The sequence below is a fragment of the Leptopilina heterotoma genome, unplaced genomic scaffold (genome assembly GCF_015476425.1).
Source record: "Leptopilina heterotoma isolate Lh14 unplaced genomic scaffold, ASM1547642v1 Lhet_134, whole genome shotgun sequence".
Lineage (NCBI taxonomy): Eukaryota > Metazoa > Arthropoda > Insecta > Hymenoptera > Figitidae > Leptopilina > Leptopilina heterotoma.
The window spans coordinates 1710016-1727481 of record NW_025110853.1 but is presented as its reverse complement, the minus strand read 5'-3'; the positions used below and the strand labels follow the sequence as shown (position 1 = coordinate 1727481).

The 17466-nt window shown below is 32.5% G+C and overlaps 2 protein-coding genes across 5 annotated transcripts in view; one reads left to right on the top strand and one right to left on the bottom strand.

Annotated features, from left to right (window-relative positions):
• Positions 1–17466, top strand: part of LOC122513109 (cGMP-specific 3',5'-cyclic phosphodiesterase) — a 186673-nt gene that overhangs the window by 47421 nt on the left and 121786 nt on the right. The gene's annotated exons all lie outside the window — the stretch shown is intronic.
• Positions 1–17466, bottom strand: part of LOC122513113 (G protein-coupled receptor kinase 5) — a 668663-nt gene that overhangs the window by 568028 nt on the left and 83169 nt on the right. The window contains exon 2 of the mRNA XM_043629370.1: positions 1337–1405. The gene's annotated coding sequence lies outside the window, so the exon portion shown is untranslated. The remainder of the gene's footprint in view (positions 1–1336; positions 1406–17466) is intronic.

The following is a 17466-nucleotide window of genomic DNA, read 5'->3' as shown; positions in this document are numbered from 1 at the left end:
ATTAAAAATTTAAATTTAGGATTAATTAATTAAAATTTAAATTTAAGAAATTAAATTTAATTTAAAGTTTAAGATATTTTAAAGGTTGATATTTATAATTTGCCCTCGTAAATCAAAACAAATTTATCTATAAAAATTCTCAAAATTTAGAACTTTTATAGTTTTTCCTATAAGAAACCCTAAACTTTTAAAAAGCTTTATATTCAAAAATTTATATACAGTGAAAAAGGGTAATTACTGAAAGGAAGTTTTGCAAAAGGGGAAATAAAGTTTCTTTTATTTCCAGCGATAGAAACTTTTAAAATCATTTGTCACGCTTATCATTTCAGAATATCTTCTTTTGTGAAAAAGTTATTGGAACTTTTTTCTTTCTCTTTGCATAAATTGCCGTCAACAAATTAGATTAACATTTTTTTCAAAAAGAGTGAGGGAGAGAGGGAGACTAACATAAATTAGCATATAATAGCTTCGATTTGAAATTTCTATTTCCTATATAAAAATTCGAAATTTGAATGTGTTTCTTGGTAAAGAATTTAATTTTCAAATATGTCTGTGTATAAAATAAACACAATTTTTGAATTTACAATGAACATCATGAAATTAAGATTTTAAAGGGAAAAAGAACGTTCCAACGGGAAAATAATATTGTATATCGGAAAAATATGTGTATAATATTCATAACCTGTTTGCTGAGATAAGGTTTTCGCTCGTTTATACTCGAGAGTTAAGTGAAAAATTTAAATTCTCCTGACTCGGTAATTTTAACAAAATTTCTTACTTTTTTCTATATGTATATCTCCGCTTTTGTGTTTATACATGGGCAAATCCACGTGAGATTTCAGTCGAACTCTTAAAATCGGCGACAAATATTTTTTTTCTATTCTGTATTGAAAAAAAACAGATACGTATTTTTTTTATCTTTTTTTAGGCCAAATTTTTGAGTTATGAATTTTTAAAATTTTCCGTTTTTTAAATGTAGATATATTTTGAATGTCAGATAACTCAAAAAATATTGCTTCTTTTCATTTTTTGACAAGAGAAAAAAGTTTTATTTTTTTCTCTACTTTTGAATATAATCATAAAAAATTTTTTTTTTCATTTTTTATTAAAAAAATAAAAAAATTTATAAACAAATTAATTTTTTAACTTTGGGTATAATAAATTTTTAATTTTTCTTTTTAAAAACATACCTGGCCTCAAGAAAAAAAATAAAAAAATTCGTATCTGTTTTTTTTAATACAGAATAGAAAAAAAAATATTTTTGGCCGATTTTAAGAGGTCGACTGCAATCTCACGTGTAATTGCCCACATACAATTAATATTAAAAAAAACTCACCGATCTGTTTCATTGACACTCGTCAATTGAGTCCAGTATTCAATCTAATCCAATCACATCCAATTCAATCTGAAAAAAACATTTTAAGTATTTTGTGATATATCGATAAATAATTTTCCAACAAGAATAAAAGTTTTCCAATAACAATTATTATTTACTACCAGGGACCGACACGGTCACGAAAAAACACGAAAATTCGTGTCGTGCCTTGACACGATACAAAGTACCCCTGGTAATTCGTGTCGTGTCAGGGCACGACACAAAGTTTGCCTGGTAATTCGTGTCGTGCCAAGACACGACACAAATAAAATTTGTAATTCCTGTCGTGTCAAGACACGTTTTAAGGACACGCATGAAACTCTGTGTAGAATCTTGCAAGCGTTATTTTGCGTTGTGCCTTGACACGAATTACCAAGTGAACTTTGTGTCGTCCCTTAACACGAAATGCCGATCGAACTTTGTGTCATGCCAAGACACGACACGGACACGACACGAATTTTTCGTGAAAGTCCCTGTTTACTACTAATATTATTATTATTATTATTATTATTATTATTATTATTATTATTATTATTATTATTATTATTATTATTATTATTATTATTACACGGAAAAAAAAAGTTCACGAATCTCTCGTGAACTAGTATATCACTTTTGGATGGGACACAAAATTCTTGAAAATCAACAAACACAGTTCGTCAAAATTTCATCAACTCCTTCACTAGAAACATAGTACGGTTTCCGAACTTTTCGTCAAAGTTAACGAAAAATTCGTGAACTTTTAAAAAATGCTAAAAACAAGAAAAAATAATTTCCAGACACTACTTTTTTATAGTATTTCACTTTAATTGATAACGAATTAGCTTTGTCTGCTGTAAAACTCAGGACCGTGCAAAGTAGAAAAAGTCCCTTATCGTAACTTTTAATTCATTTTATGAATTATTTGTTTCACAAAGGAAATTAGCAAACAAAAATATTCACTAAGTAATAAAAGACACTGATTCTAAATAATAACTTTCATCAAAGAATTTTCCCGAATGTAAACACCGATGACACCGACTGAATGATGAATGCTTGATCAGCCATATTTGATGCGCATTACGAACTGCGCATACTACTGACACTCGCGAGTTCACGATTTTTTCGTGAACTTGTACCTCTACTTTTGACGAACTACTCTTCCTTAACAGTTCATCAAAAATTCATTAACTTTGTTTCAGTTTTTCGTTGACGTTCGCCATTTCTAATCAAAAGTGAATGAAAATTTTGAAATTTTGTGTCCCATCCAAAAGTGATATACTAGTTCACGACAGATTCGTGAAATTTTTTTTCCCGTGTATAATTATTATTATTATTATTTTTTTTTTTTTGCTTAGGGAATTTTGGGAAATCTGCCTACAGATACCTTGGATTCCGCGCTCCAAGGTTATGTGGGGTTGGTATGATAAAACAAAAGGAAATAAAAAAAAGAAAAATAAATCTATAAAAAATTAAATTTAATACACTGGCGACCTACTACCAGCCCGACCCACTAAAACCCGTAACCCTTCTTCTGGAGCCCTTTACCCTCCCTCGGAACTGTCGTAAGACTTTAGCCTTCGAGGGTGGCGCTCCAACTCTGTCGCTAATGCGACCTTCTTCTTCTCTCTGCGGTTTTCCTGCGTCCATAGTTAAAAAAAAATTATTAAAACTATTTCATAGTCTAAGCGGAATTTACAGCACAACAATAATTTAAAAAAACAAAATTTTTTAAGAAGTTTAAAAAGTCAAAAGAAAAAAAACACGTATATAATGTTGAAAAGACAAAACTGTACAAAGATAAATAAAAAACACAAAACAATTAAAAAATGTATAAGGACAAATAAATCACAAAATAAATTAATAAAAAACAAACAAAACAAATTAAAAGCTGTTTAAATTACGCTTTTTGGCGACCGTCGAGATCCTTCCTCAACATAACCGAGATTATAAAGTTCTCGACATGCCGCCAATTTTCTTCTGACTGGGTCATCAGCGATACCATGTTCTCCGGTGTAACTTGACTGTTTACACCTTCAAACATGGCCTGCCTCTCCAAGTCCCATTTCTTGCATGAGAAGAGGGTGTGCTCCGCGTTGTCCGCAGGGAACTGGCAATATGCACACACCTCGTCCTCGCGTAATTTAAAGCGACACAGGTACGAGTTAAAACACCCGTGACCTGTGAGCGCCTGAGTCAAATAATAGGAAACCTGACCGTGTTTCCTATTTATCCAGGTGGCGAGTGCCGGGATAAGGCGATAAGTCCATCGACCTTTTTCCTCACCATCCCATCTTTCTTGCCATCTTTCTATGAGCCTGTGCCTCGCTTCTTTGCGAATCAGGCCCTTGCTTGGTCTTAATTCCTCATCCAAGGAACTTCTTTCTTTAGAAAAGAGAAACATTTCTTCCCTTTCCCTCGCCAAAAGATCTGCTGGCGGGACACTTGCAAGGACCTGCACAGCACTCGTAGATACCGTCTTATATGCAGAGATGATACGCGTTGTTATCGATCTCTGCGCCGACAGTACCTTTTCACAGATGGTAGCACATCTTTTACTTCTCAGGGATATGGCCCACGCTGGTGCTGCGTAGAGCATTTTAGCATGGGCGACACTCGCCACCAGTCTCCGTTTTTGTTCACAGGGTCCGCCTACATTTGGCATTAACCGTGAAAGATTAGCCGCACACTCGATCGCCTTATTTGACGCCGTAGCCATGTGGTGGTGGAAGTTTAACCTTCCATCCAACTCCACACCAAGGTATTTAATTTGTTTACTCCACTTGACCTCCAATCCGTCTATCACGATTCGTGGGAGCTCATAACCAGTCTGTCTGTGACCAGCAGTGCCTCGGTCTTTTCCAGGGCCATTTCAAGACCTCTGGTATCCAGCCAGCTTTTTGCTAGTCGCAGACATTCGTTCACCAATGTCCCAAGAGCCTCCTCACTTTCGGCAGTGCACACGAACAACGCGTCGTCCGCAAAGCCGATGATCACCGCACCTTCAGGTAGATCCATTCGCAGAAAATCATCGTAAGATACATTCCATACAAATGGACCCACCCTCGAGCCTTGAGGAGCCCCACGCTGCATCTCTTCCTTGAGAGTGACTTTGCAAAAACTCCAGTCCCTTCTAAGGTATGGCTCTGCAGGAGGTAACAAAGAATTTATTATCTTTCTGACCCAATCGGGATTGTCCAGGCCGGGGGTCTTTTGCCTCGTCACTAATTTCTTAGTAACGATTTTAAAAGCCAGACCCCATGGGTCCTTATCGACTTCCTCGATTAGGTCCTTCCAAGTACGGCATCGCGACTTGCGGATCTCTTTCTTGAGGTTCTTTTTCGCCTCTTTGAAAGCCTCTTTCAGCAAGGGATCTCCCTTAGATCGGGTATATGTCCTTCTTGCTTTAAAGCACTCCTTCCTCAAAGAGGCTAGCTCCTCTAACCACCAGTGCAAGGATTTTCTTACGGGAATGGCGCCTTTGCGTGGCATTGACGCATTGCAAGCGGTGACTATCATGTTCCTCACCGCGCGCACCTCCCTATCCAGACTGCTCGGCCTCTTCACCCAGCCCAAGTCCTCAATTAAAAGGGCTTCTCTTAGGGACCGGCCGAACTTTTCCTTGTCGAGTCTCTTCATATTCCACGAGGAGGTTTTGCGACTAGGAACATCCTGTCTTTTTTCTCCTCGTGTGTCTCCCATCGAGACTGAGAACTCAATGTACTGGTGGTCACTTGCGGTATATTCCTCAGAGACCCGCCAGTCGCTTATGCGGCTAAATAGTTTAGACGATGCGATCGTTAGATCTATAATTGATCCGATCGCACCTCGTCTAAAAGTCCATGTATTGCCTCGGTTTACAGCTAATAAGTCGTTTCTGGAGATCATTTCTCCAATCAGAATTCCTCTCTTGTCGAGCCTCGTCTCACCCCACTCTGGCGACTTTGCATTAAAATCGCCAGTGATGATGACATCCAGCTTGGATTCTACGAGGCTCGATTCTAGGTCTTCTATATTGGCTTTGAAGGTGGTCAGCGGGTCGTTGGGTGAGAAGTAGCAGCTATACATACGTATATTAGCTACCTCTATCCACACGAACCCACTGCTCGTCTCCAGAAACTTGTCAACCCGCAATTCTGGGTTGCACAGCTTTATGGCGGCTCTCTTCGCGTTATCCTGATACCAAGGGGCGAGGTCGCTTCCTTGATACTGCTCACTGCAGAACAGGATATCGACCTCATTTTCCCTTGCTGTTTGCATTAGGAGCAACTGTGCATCCTTACTTGTATGCAGGTTGACCTGCAAAAATTTTAAGGATTTGCCCTTTTAATCTTTTGCAGTTCTTCCCTGTAAACCGGGCAGGCTCTCTTTCCGGACTCATGATCCGTTTCCGGTTTCCCCAGGTCCAAGCAAGTAAGGCACTTCGGCTTAACGTTACAGCTCTTCGCGAGGTGTCCCTCACCGCCGCATCTCCGACAGTTTTTACTTTTGTCGGGGCCTTTGCAAGATAGGGTTCTGTGTCCGTAACCTAGGCACTTTTGGCACCTAGCTACTTCAACATGCTCGCGAATTTGAGCATTTATCCAGCCGATTTTGATTCAGCCAAGTTTAAGCAGAATGTCACTTTCTGCTTCTGCCAAGCGGATTAGTGCCACCTTAGTACTTCTAAAGCGCGTCAAAAGGTGGCACTCTATCTTCAGATCAGGTTTGCCCAGCTTATCTCTCAGAACTGAAATCACCTCATCCTCCGTCGTGGCTTCATCCAGCTCCTTGATCTCAAGAGACCTTTTATTTACGAGAGCAGTGACCTCGCATGATAAGGCGCCATGCAGAGCCGAGGACAGTGCTTCCGCAAACTTCAAGATATCTCCACCCTTTTTCACTATCACAAGAACCTCCTGTTTAAAGGTTCTCCTGATTTTATGAATCACGGTACCAGTGTCTTCTGGTTTAACCTTTGATTTTATCAGCGGCAAGATACCCTCATAAGATTTTGGGTCTCCTGCCGTGATCTTTACCGCTTCCGTGGTTCTAAGCTTCAAAGGGCGATTTGAGAGCTCTGTTTTCTCGCCTGGGGGCTTCTTTCTTGGAGCCCGTTCCCTTCTTTTTCCAACAAACTTAAAGTCGTCCTTATTGTCCGCTCCTTCTTTTAAGACGGTCTCAGCATACGTCTGGCTAGGACTACTTGAGGACGCCTCTTTTTCTCCAACTAGCGACTCAGAATTAAGCGGTGGAGCATCCTTTCGATTAATCCTCTTTTCGCTCCGAGTCACTTGTTGGGGACTCTTATCCAGGCTAATACCTTCTCTGGGGCGCTTATTTACGTTCTTTGCCTTATTAGAATCTGTAGCTGCTGCACTATCAAGAGTTGCAGCAGCACTCCTCTTTTGCCTTGGAGTTCCCACAGTTGAAGTCCGTGGCTCCTGATCCCTGAACGGTTCAGGGATAAAACGCAGATTCCTACAAATTGTTAAGAACGCACTCTCCAAAACCGCAACGCCATCCTGGATGTCGCGACTGACGTTCTTTTGGCGCTTGAATGCCTGGTGCACGCTCTTAAAAATCCCGGGAATAGCCAGGAACTGATTTGCGACATTTGATTCGTAGCATGTCAGCTGGCTATCTATTTGGCTCCCTCCAAAATCCTTGGAGCCATCTGCACCGACTATCGGGGCTTGCACCCGATCAGAATCGGTGGTGGGATTACCCTCTTTCGAGGTACCCACTTGGAGTATTTGATTTAAAATTTTGTCCATGTCATTCGTTTTTTTTATTTCTTTGTCCCGTGTCGAGGGACAATCGGGCCTTAACAGGGTACTACCATCTGGCCAGGATGGGCCCTGAACCGCCTCCATTAGTTACATAAACGTTATAGCATTGCCGGAGCATTGATGCGACGTCCATGATATCCAAGGGCACGTGAACATGTATGTTTGGACGTGGAGGTCGATGTGTCTCTCCAAGATAGCAGGAAGTTTCCTCAAAGGGAGTGCATCCTGGTATCTCTTCACAGAGTTTACCCTCATTCCCAGTGGGCACAGGGACGTCTAAAAGACGTCTTAAAGACGTCCCTTTTTGTCCGCGGACGATTCGGGGACAATGATGGCAATGTCTCTGAGTCATCAAAAAGACAACTAAAAGACGTCTAAAAGACGTTCTATGTCTGGTCCAAAAGACGTCCAAAAGACGTCTAAAAGACATAAGAAAGGACGTCTAAAGTACGTCTAAAAGACGTCTTTTGGACGTCTAAAAGACATAAAAGGGACGTCTAAAAGACGTCTTTTGGACGTCCTTTTTACATTCCTTCAGATCTTAAATAAACATTTCTTTTATAACATTTTCTAAGTTGAAATTCAGTAACATTGTATTAAATTTATTTTAAGTTTAATTTTATTTTTTCTAAAATGTGGAGAAATAATGAAAAAATTCCTACGAAGCTGGGATCGAACTCGGATTCCTTGGGCTTGAAACACTGCGCCTTAAGCACCTCAGCCGTTCAAGACAGATATGAACCTCTACAAAGTTAACGATCTCACTTGTCAATGAAATGAATTTAACTTAGAAAAATTCCAATGAATTTCACACTCATAAATTTCTAAGTCCAAGTTGAACTTAGAAAATAATATTTTCTATTTATGAAAATTTTTCTATTTTCAAATGTTGAATAAAAAAGACGTCTTTTAGACACCTTAAAGACATCTAATGGCCAAGACATAAAACATGAATAGGACGTCTTTAAGACGTCTTAAAGACGTCTTTTTGTACAAGTCCAAAAGACGTCCGCAAAAAGACATCCTTAGGACGTCTTTTGAACAAGTGTGCCCACTGGGTTATTATTATTATTATCATCATTATTATGACAATGAATATTTATTTATTAACAGTATTATTATTATAGTCTGGTTTTGATTTAGATTCATTCTTTTCATGCCCGTGTGGAAATTTGTCATGGAAGTTTCTAGGTTCTGCATCGTAGTACTACACTGCAAAAAGAAGTATCTTAATTTAAGATGTTTTGGTAGTCATTTCTAAGATGTTTTGGTAGACACTTTTTAGTTACTTGAAACATCTTAATTTAAGATGTTAAAAGTATCTTCGTACACATTTTTTATGGTATTTTTAGGGCAAAAAGTTTTGAGGTTAACTATGGGCTCTTATGGAAAACACTTTATGTATCTTAGTTTTTAGTAACTTACACTTATGGCGCATCTTACGATTCTCAAGTAACTTATCGCTAAACATCTTATTGCAACAGAAACATCTTAATTTAAGATACTTTAAAGAACTTACCAAAGTATCTTACTTTTCTAAGATGGAAGAAATATCTTCATCACTGCTAAAACCTATAAAGCATCTTAAATATCAGTAAGATGCTTTAGAAAACATCTTATTTTAAGATGTAAGATACCATTTTTCCATCTTACATCTTATTTTAAGATATCAAAAAAGACACCTATTTTTGCAGTGTAGATTCTTTATTGTTTCTAGGCAGTTTTCTATGTTGTGCCTATTGTCATTTGTAACCCTTTAGACAACTAGTTGTTAGACAGTTGAAAAAGTATAAATACTTTACAGAATAACTAGATTAATTCTAGAAAATATTAATCAACCTAGAAAAGATGTATATTCGAATTGATGCTTCCAAATACGACAAATGGATTTCAAATACAACAGGAATTAAAAGTCTGGACCGTTATGTTTTTAAATGCACAAGTAGATGAAAATATTACTGTTTTAGCGTTTTTTACAGAAGATAAAATAAATAATCTTTTATTTTTATACATTAATTTAATTTTCAGTTGTTAAAAAATGTAAATTAATATAAAATAACCTTCTTAAATACAAGAATTAAGATAAGTAAATAATAATAAATAAAAATAAACCTACTAATTATATTTGAGATTACTCTAATTACAATATAAATTTTGAAATAACCTTATTAGTTTGTGAACATCAAATAAATAATGTAAAACTAAATTCTTGAAATGTGTAAAAAAATTCTTTCTTTTGTATATTAAAAAATGAAATAGTTTTTTAAGTTTTTAAAATAACTATATTATATTAAAACAAACTGTTATAACAAATGTAATTATTTTTATTATAATTAATTTAAGGATGCATTTTTTTTTAATTGTACACGGAGAAAAATGGTGCTGAGTTTCTACACCGAAAAAAATGCCTAGGACTCGCCCTGTCGGAAGAATGGACTGAAATTGTACTGGGGAATTAGTACTGAGAGCTCAGTGCTATTTCAGTGAAAATTTGCTGCGTTTCAGCACTGAAATTGTATTGGGAAAAATTACCTGCAAAAGGGTCGCTATCGGTGATGTTTATGGCCTGACCGTCATTAAGTTGAAGGACGAATATTTCTTTGTTAATGTTAAAAATACTTTTTATTTATATTTCAACATTATATTTGTTTTTCATGAACTCAGATTCTTTACAAGTAATTATTATGTATGCTAAATATTCATGTTAATCTAAATTCAAAAATAATATCCGTTTTTACGTAACAATTAGAGTTTGTGAGATAGTTTATCACTTTTTTAATTAAACATTTTTTATAATGAATTTTAGATATTTGTAATCATAAAACATCACAGATTCAAATTTTTTTGTTTTGAAAATTGAATTATTTAAATTGTAAACTTTTTAAGCCATAAAATTATAATCCCATATAACAATAGGCTTTCGGGTCTATTGTTAAAGCAGGGGTTGCAATATAAGTTTAAAATTTAACGGGAATTTCGTTAAAAATTTTGTTAACCTTTTTTTATTTTCACTTCCAAACTGTTAACAATGGTTAAAGGTCTTTAAAAATGTCTACCAAAACATTAAAAAAAACGGACTGAAATTGTACTGGAGGCCAGTACAATTTCAGTACTTTTTCAGTCCATTCTTCCGGCAGGGCGTATACCAGGAATTGACTAGGTTTCCTAGTTACGAGAGGAACCCACTATAGAATCCTAGTCAAAGTAATAAAATTCAAGCATAGTTAAAGTGACCAGGAAAATATGTAAACATCTTAGATGTTCAAATTTAATATCTAAGATATTGGAAAAAGACTTGTTCAAACATAACCTCACATTTACAGATTATACTTTTTAACATCTCAGATATTAAACCATAACATCTGGATGATATGCATTAGCATCTTTTCTTAATATCTAGTATATTAAGATTTATACCCTCTCAATATTAGAGTAATACCGAGCTGGTTGCCTCTCGACACTCTAATTATCAGCAAGAATCGAGCTGGTTGACTCTCGATATCTTTACACCTTTATTACGCATAGGGGAGACTGGGGTAAACCCGCTCACAGGGTAAACCCGCTCACTAGCGATTTTACGCTATGAACTCAACTTAAGATGGAGATATTGGTACTGTGAATAGTACTTAACATTCAACTTATATTAACGAACTTTTGTTTAGTTTCATGAATTCAACACAGAATCAGAGACGATCAAATGTTTTTAGAGGTGTCAGAAAAAAAACGTATTTTGGATTTTTAAGTTTTTCGATCATTATTTTTGAGTCTTAATTTATCTGGGAAATTTTTTTTGTTGCTATTGGATGTCCTTCATCGAAGTACATATATAGTTTTGTCTTATTTTAAAAAGATTTAATTAAATTTATTCTAAAATGTGAGGAATACACTCGGGGTAAAGCCGCTCACTTAGTTTTAAATTTAAAATTTAGAATAAAATAATTTCACGTATTATATTTCAACAATAACACAATTTATGACTTATTAAAACCAAAATTGTAATTACATTTCACTTTCTCTTAATAAAATATAACACTATTTAAATCCATAGTTGTAATTCATGAAATCTATGTTCATTATTTATTAAACCAATTTTTTGTTTATAGAATTGTTTATATAACTCATAAATTATCAATAATAAATCATACTTAAGACGGGAATAAGACGAACTTTAATATTTAAAAAATAAAACTGTTCCGTCTTGAAAAGATAAAGTGAGCGGGTTTACCCTGGAAAATTGTGATTTCGAAATTTGGTATATGTTTCCCTAGTAGAAAAATTTGGTGGCGCTAGTAAGGTGCCACTCTCGCACGCCATTGCGCTGTAGTGGCGCTGACAGCATTTGAAACACTTTTGTGCTCTAGCACCTTCCTCGCATTCTGCTCGCAGTGCTAGAATGCGAACATAACAGAATGTACATAACCTCACCTGCCAAAAATTTATTTCGCGAATTAAACAATTATTCTTATATGTCATTTCATTTGGTGACTTTAAATAAAAGTATATATAAAAAATATTTACTAATTATCTGTTTACAATGGAAATTATACATATTTAAAGAATTAATTACACTTTTCGTTTTAATAAATGTAATCACACTTCTTAACCTTGTGGAATTATATATACATATTAGTTTATGAAAATTATCTCCAAAAGTTTAAATTATTATTAAAAAATCACTTATAATTTAATTGCAAAAGTTATGTTCTTATTTAAAACCAATAAAACTGTTCTGACAGGTCAATTAAAAATAAAGAAAACATAAATCCAGACGTTCGAGGTTATGTTTTCTAATTTGAATTTAGAGAAATTAATATGTTTAATTCATCAAAAGTATTTATTGTTATTCTTGGTGATAAATTGTTAGATTAATTACTTAAAATATTTTTTAAAATTTCCTTAACAAAAAAACAAACACCGTTGATACCTTATGCAACAGCGATATTTGTGGTTATGTTGCATTCTAGCAGAAAGTGCTCGCGCCATGCAAGGCGCTAGAAGACGTCGGCGAGATAAACTGCCATACAAATTCCAGTGGTGGCGCTAGCATATATCTAGGCTTCCATTAAATTTTTCTACCTGGGTTATTAAAAAGTTTCTCTAAGTAAAACTAAAAAAAATAAATCAAAAACTATTTTTTATTTTTTTAGTAGAAATCAAAAGCTTTCAAATGATATAAATTAACTTTGATTTAGAGAATAATTTCCTAGATTTTATCCGATCTGAAAAAAAGTGAGCGGGTTTACCCCAGTCTCCCCTACTTCAAGTTGGATCTCTCTCGATCACATACACACACACACACACAACGCGAATACCGAACCGCGCCGTTATGGTTATTCAATTCGAGCCTTTTATTCTTTATTTAATTTTTCTGAATTCGAATTTTATTTAAAGAATCAAACTGGCCTTTGATCCAGTTACTCTCCACTATAGTGACCGGTATCAATCTTAAGTTGAGTTCATAGCGTCAAATCGCTTGTGAGCAGATTTACCCTGTGAGCAGGTTTACCCCAGTCTCCCCTACTGAATGAAAATCAGTGGTTTGTATTTAGTGTTTATGGATTATGTATTTTGAGTCTCGCGCTTTAAATACGCACGATTATGCGAAATTATTTGATTAAACTAGGTAAATTATGCCTCAATTGTGCGCTAAAATGAACATAATCATGTAGAATCATGCAATTATAGAAACAATTTTGCTCCAATTAAGCGCTAAAAATGTTAAATTTTGCAAAATTATGCTGTCTTTAAAAAGGAATTTAATTTGAAACATACCTACATTTTTTTAAGGAAGTATCTGAAGTATCCTTTTTAAACCAAATTTAAAAAATCAAGATGACATGTTGATACTAAAGATTTAGTAAGAAATAAGGGGAAGAAAATATAAAATTTTTTATATTTTAGATAATATAAAGAATTTTTAAAATTTCTTAAATTGCACTGATTGAAACATATATATCTGAATATTGAATTCACTTTATAATATTATAACTATTTAAACTGTTTGAATTTTACTTTTGTTTTATAAATTGAGAAACGATAAAGTAGCCAAGTTGCGACTACATTATATTCCAATATACAGGATGTGATAAAATCTCGAGACAATACTGTTCCGATCATATAGGAACACAGCTTCCAAGATTACGCCGATAGTATTTCTCCCACTGGGCGTGATATTATTTTTAATAAAATTCCAAATCGATATTTTTTATTCAACTCTAAAATATAAATATTTTGTTGAATAAAACACAAAAAGAGTGAATTGTAAATTTTTTATGATCAAAACAACTATAGAATATACACAGAACCAACAAAACTAACTATAAATTTAATATTTTCATTCTAAAACGAGTAGCTTAAATTCTTTTATATTTTCCTCTCCTCATATATGTACGTGTTTTATACTCACGATAGAAAATAAACGTGCAGTTTTTATGTTAGAAAAAGTATGTCGGTCACTTCTTTTTAAAAAACCATATTATAAGTGAATTATAAACTGTTTAGTGAAAAATTGTAATCCAGTACTCTCTAAATCTGAATCAGCGAAATTTCACTGATTCTCAGCGATAAGTATGCCACTATTTTAAAACAGCGTATATGCGCTAATTAATCAGTGAAGTTTCACTGATTATTTAGTGAAATTTCACTAATTCACAGCGCATATACGCTAATTGAAATAGTGGCATACTTATCGCTGATTCAGATTTAGAGAGTACGTACTAAATTTAATTATTTATTCTAGTTATGAGATTCTTTAAATAATTGCCGCTATTATTCATTTTTTCATTAGTAACCATTTTAAATATTCATTTTTACTAATTTTCATTTCACCGCATTATTATTCGCATCTTTTACTAATAACTATTTTCATATTCCTTTTTTAGTAATAATTGTTTTTTTATTCACTTCTTTTCTCCTATTTACATTTTTCTTTTTATTTTTTTTATTCAATATTGTAATTGTTGACAAAAAAACATTAATTATTATAAATACTAAGAATAAAAAAATCACTTTTTTATATATAAATTTTTTACCCTCCATGTCTCTTCTCTCGGCTTTATTTTTTTTTTAATTTTTTCATGCGTTTTATGTCAATTTCCATTAAAGCAAATTTCACTCTACAATTTTTTTTCATCTCTCTTTCATTATTTTTTTTTAATTTCCATTTTATTTCACAGGCCTTTGTGTTTTGAACTTTATTCAATATTATTTATATATAGCTATATATTTATTTGATGTTTGATATTTAAATTGGCTCATATTTCTGTTATATACTATAGAATTGTATATATTTATTATTATTTTTTTTTTTAAAAATGGACTCAAAAGGAATTATATTCAGATTAATTTTCACAAACGACATCAAAGTTGCTTCATATTGTATAAAAAAAATAATCTTTGTAGGTATAGATATATATGGAAAATATAAACACTATTACTAGATTGACAGATTTCTGCGACGTATATATAATAATTCATTTCATGTGCGGTAAATTTTTTATCTGAAAGCGTAGAAGGATATTTTTTTTTCTTTTTGCCCTAAATTTCTCTCACATAAAACGTACATGCTATAATATATGGGTGATTCTCCAAAAAGCGGTCACTTTTAAGTTGATAGAAATTTTTTTTTAAATTTTTAAAAATTGAATTTTCTTTTATTAATTACTATTCATTGGCATTTAAATAAACTATATTTAAAGTAGTTATGCTACAAAACTATTTAAACACTAAAAATATTAAAATTATTTAAATTTCTACAGGCTCATTTCGAATTTTTTTCACGTCGCTCTTTTTCGACATTTACTTTTTTCTGTTTGTTTAATTATTCTTTTATTTTAGACAATCCATATCAACTATATTTATTTTAAATTACATTTATTAATAAACATTAGTTTTCGTGTAATTAGCACTTTTCGCGTAATTGAAATGAGATGTCAAAAGTAAACAGGAAAACTAACCTCATCAGAGACGTATCATCAAGGGGCACTGAAACTCATATTTTTTCTATATAGATATTATTAATTGAATTAACTGATTTATTTTTATCATTTTTAAAATTATATTTAAAAATATATAAAAAGATTAGAAAAATTTCAACTTTATTACCTATTTTAAAAAAAGTTTTAGGCACGGGCACACTTTTTACTTGTTTCGCACCTGCCACGTGCAAATGGTTTGACACGACAAAGGACTCCACGACAAAGGAAATTCGTACAAAATCCATTCGTACATATTTTAAACAAAATAAAATAAAAAAATGGCTAGGTATACACTTTTGTCCTACCAATCTGTAAGTTTTCATCCATTTTTTATTGATATTTATATTGAAATATTAAAGTTATGACAGCGCACGACAAAGGAATGAATAAAAATACGCAGTGTTTTTCTAGTGTTTTTTCTTAAAAATATGAAAAATATAATTTATTTTCCAATTTCTCTTGGAGATTTGAAAAGTGACATGTTTTTTCTTTAATTTCCAATTAATTTTGATATAAAAAGTGCACGTCTTATAGTTTATTTATACACGTTTATCCTTTGTCGTGCCAGCATGGAGATTTTTAAAGACACTTATATTTTAATAATTATCAATAACTATATTGATGTATTAAAAAATTTCATCGATAAAAATTGAACCTTTTGAGTTAATCTTTCACAATATTTATTGAATAATTGAAGATAGTTCTTTTTTTATAAGTAATAGTACTTTAAAGTTTGGTACTCAGAGGTAAGGACATATTGAATTGCTGTTTTCCAACTGTTAAATGTTGTTTTCCACTCAATTTGTGTTAAAAAATTATCGTTTTTCATAAAGGGTATAATAAATGATGTTTAAATAATATTTTTGGCCAATGTTAATATTTAAATGTTAAGATGTTTAGAAGATATAATTGAAAGACATGAAATTACCCACTTTCAGGAGAATCACCCATATATAGATGGGTTGAAATATGAATGTCATCGACCGCAAACACACAAAACTTCAGAGACATATCTTTTTAAATATTAAAGAAAGGATTTTAAGGGTTCTTGAAAATTTATCACTATTCATATACTATCTTCACAATACATCCTTTTCCAAATTTCAGATAAATAATTCTTCTCTTAGTTATCAGTGAGGCAATAAAAAATTTATACGCACGCATTTCATATAAAACTACTTATTAAGTTAAACAAATAGTATAAAATAATACAAGATACTTGATATAAAATTACAGAATAGTATCAACAAAAAATAATCTAAAAACAATTAAAAAAAACAGCTGCCAAGTTGTATATTTTTTTAGAACTTTGGTGCTCATTTCATGAACACTTTGCTTCCTCATAGAGATAATAATAATAATAATAGTAGTAAAATATATGAATGACTTTCTATAAATATGGTAAAAGTGATTGAATCTTGGGTCAAACAATGTATTTTTAAATACCCTACAGGATAGTTATAATAGTTTAATAGTGAAACAAAAATTTTCAAACAAAAAAGTTGAAAAAAATGTCATTTTCCACAATTTTTGGTTTTTAAAATACCAATATTTTCGAAATTTATTATCGAATTAGGTTCAAAAATAGGTCAATCGAAGCGTTTTTTAATGCTCTACAAGTTGGTAACGATAATTTTAAAGTTACTTCTACATTTTTCAACAAAATTTTCAAAAGTCTTATTTTCCAAAATTTTTGATTTTTAAAAGTTTAATATCTCCGGTTAATATGGACAAAAAATGTTCAATAAGCGCTCAAAAGATGCGTCTAAAAAAACTCTACAAAATTAGAGAAAAACCTTTATAGGTGTCCTAACATTTTTAAATTATGGGCAAAAACGATTTTTTGAAAAATTAAAAATCCAAAAAAATATAGTTAAACTTTATGAATCGGGCTGAAAATACTCTTATATTATGTCCGCACTTGAGACCTTCAATTTAAAAAAAATCATCCCTAAAGCTCTTCATGGTCTCGAGATTTGAATGAAAATGTAATGTTTACACACACACGCACATACGGAATGACATTTTTTAAAAATGTCATTTTTGAACTCCTGAGGTCAAATAACATAAAGATATGTCAAAAAATCGAACTTGAAAAATTTGTGGTATTACAATACTTCCTCTGTGTGGAAGTAAAAGTAACAACTATAATTATTACTACACTTTTTTATTCTTTTTAGATACATTTTTATGACATTGTTTTGTAATTTTATATCTCTCTTCATAAGTATAGTTAAAACTATCAGAAATTCCTGCAAATTTAGATTTTACTAAATGAAAATAGTAAAAGTGCAAAAAGTAAGTGTTTTTTGAATTAAATCTATTTTTGTTAAATTTTAAATAAGTAAATTTATTAAATTGACAA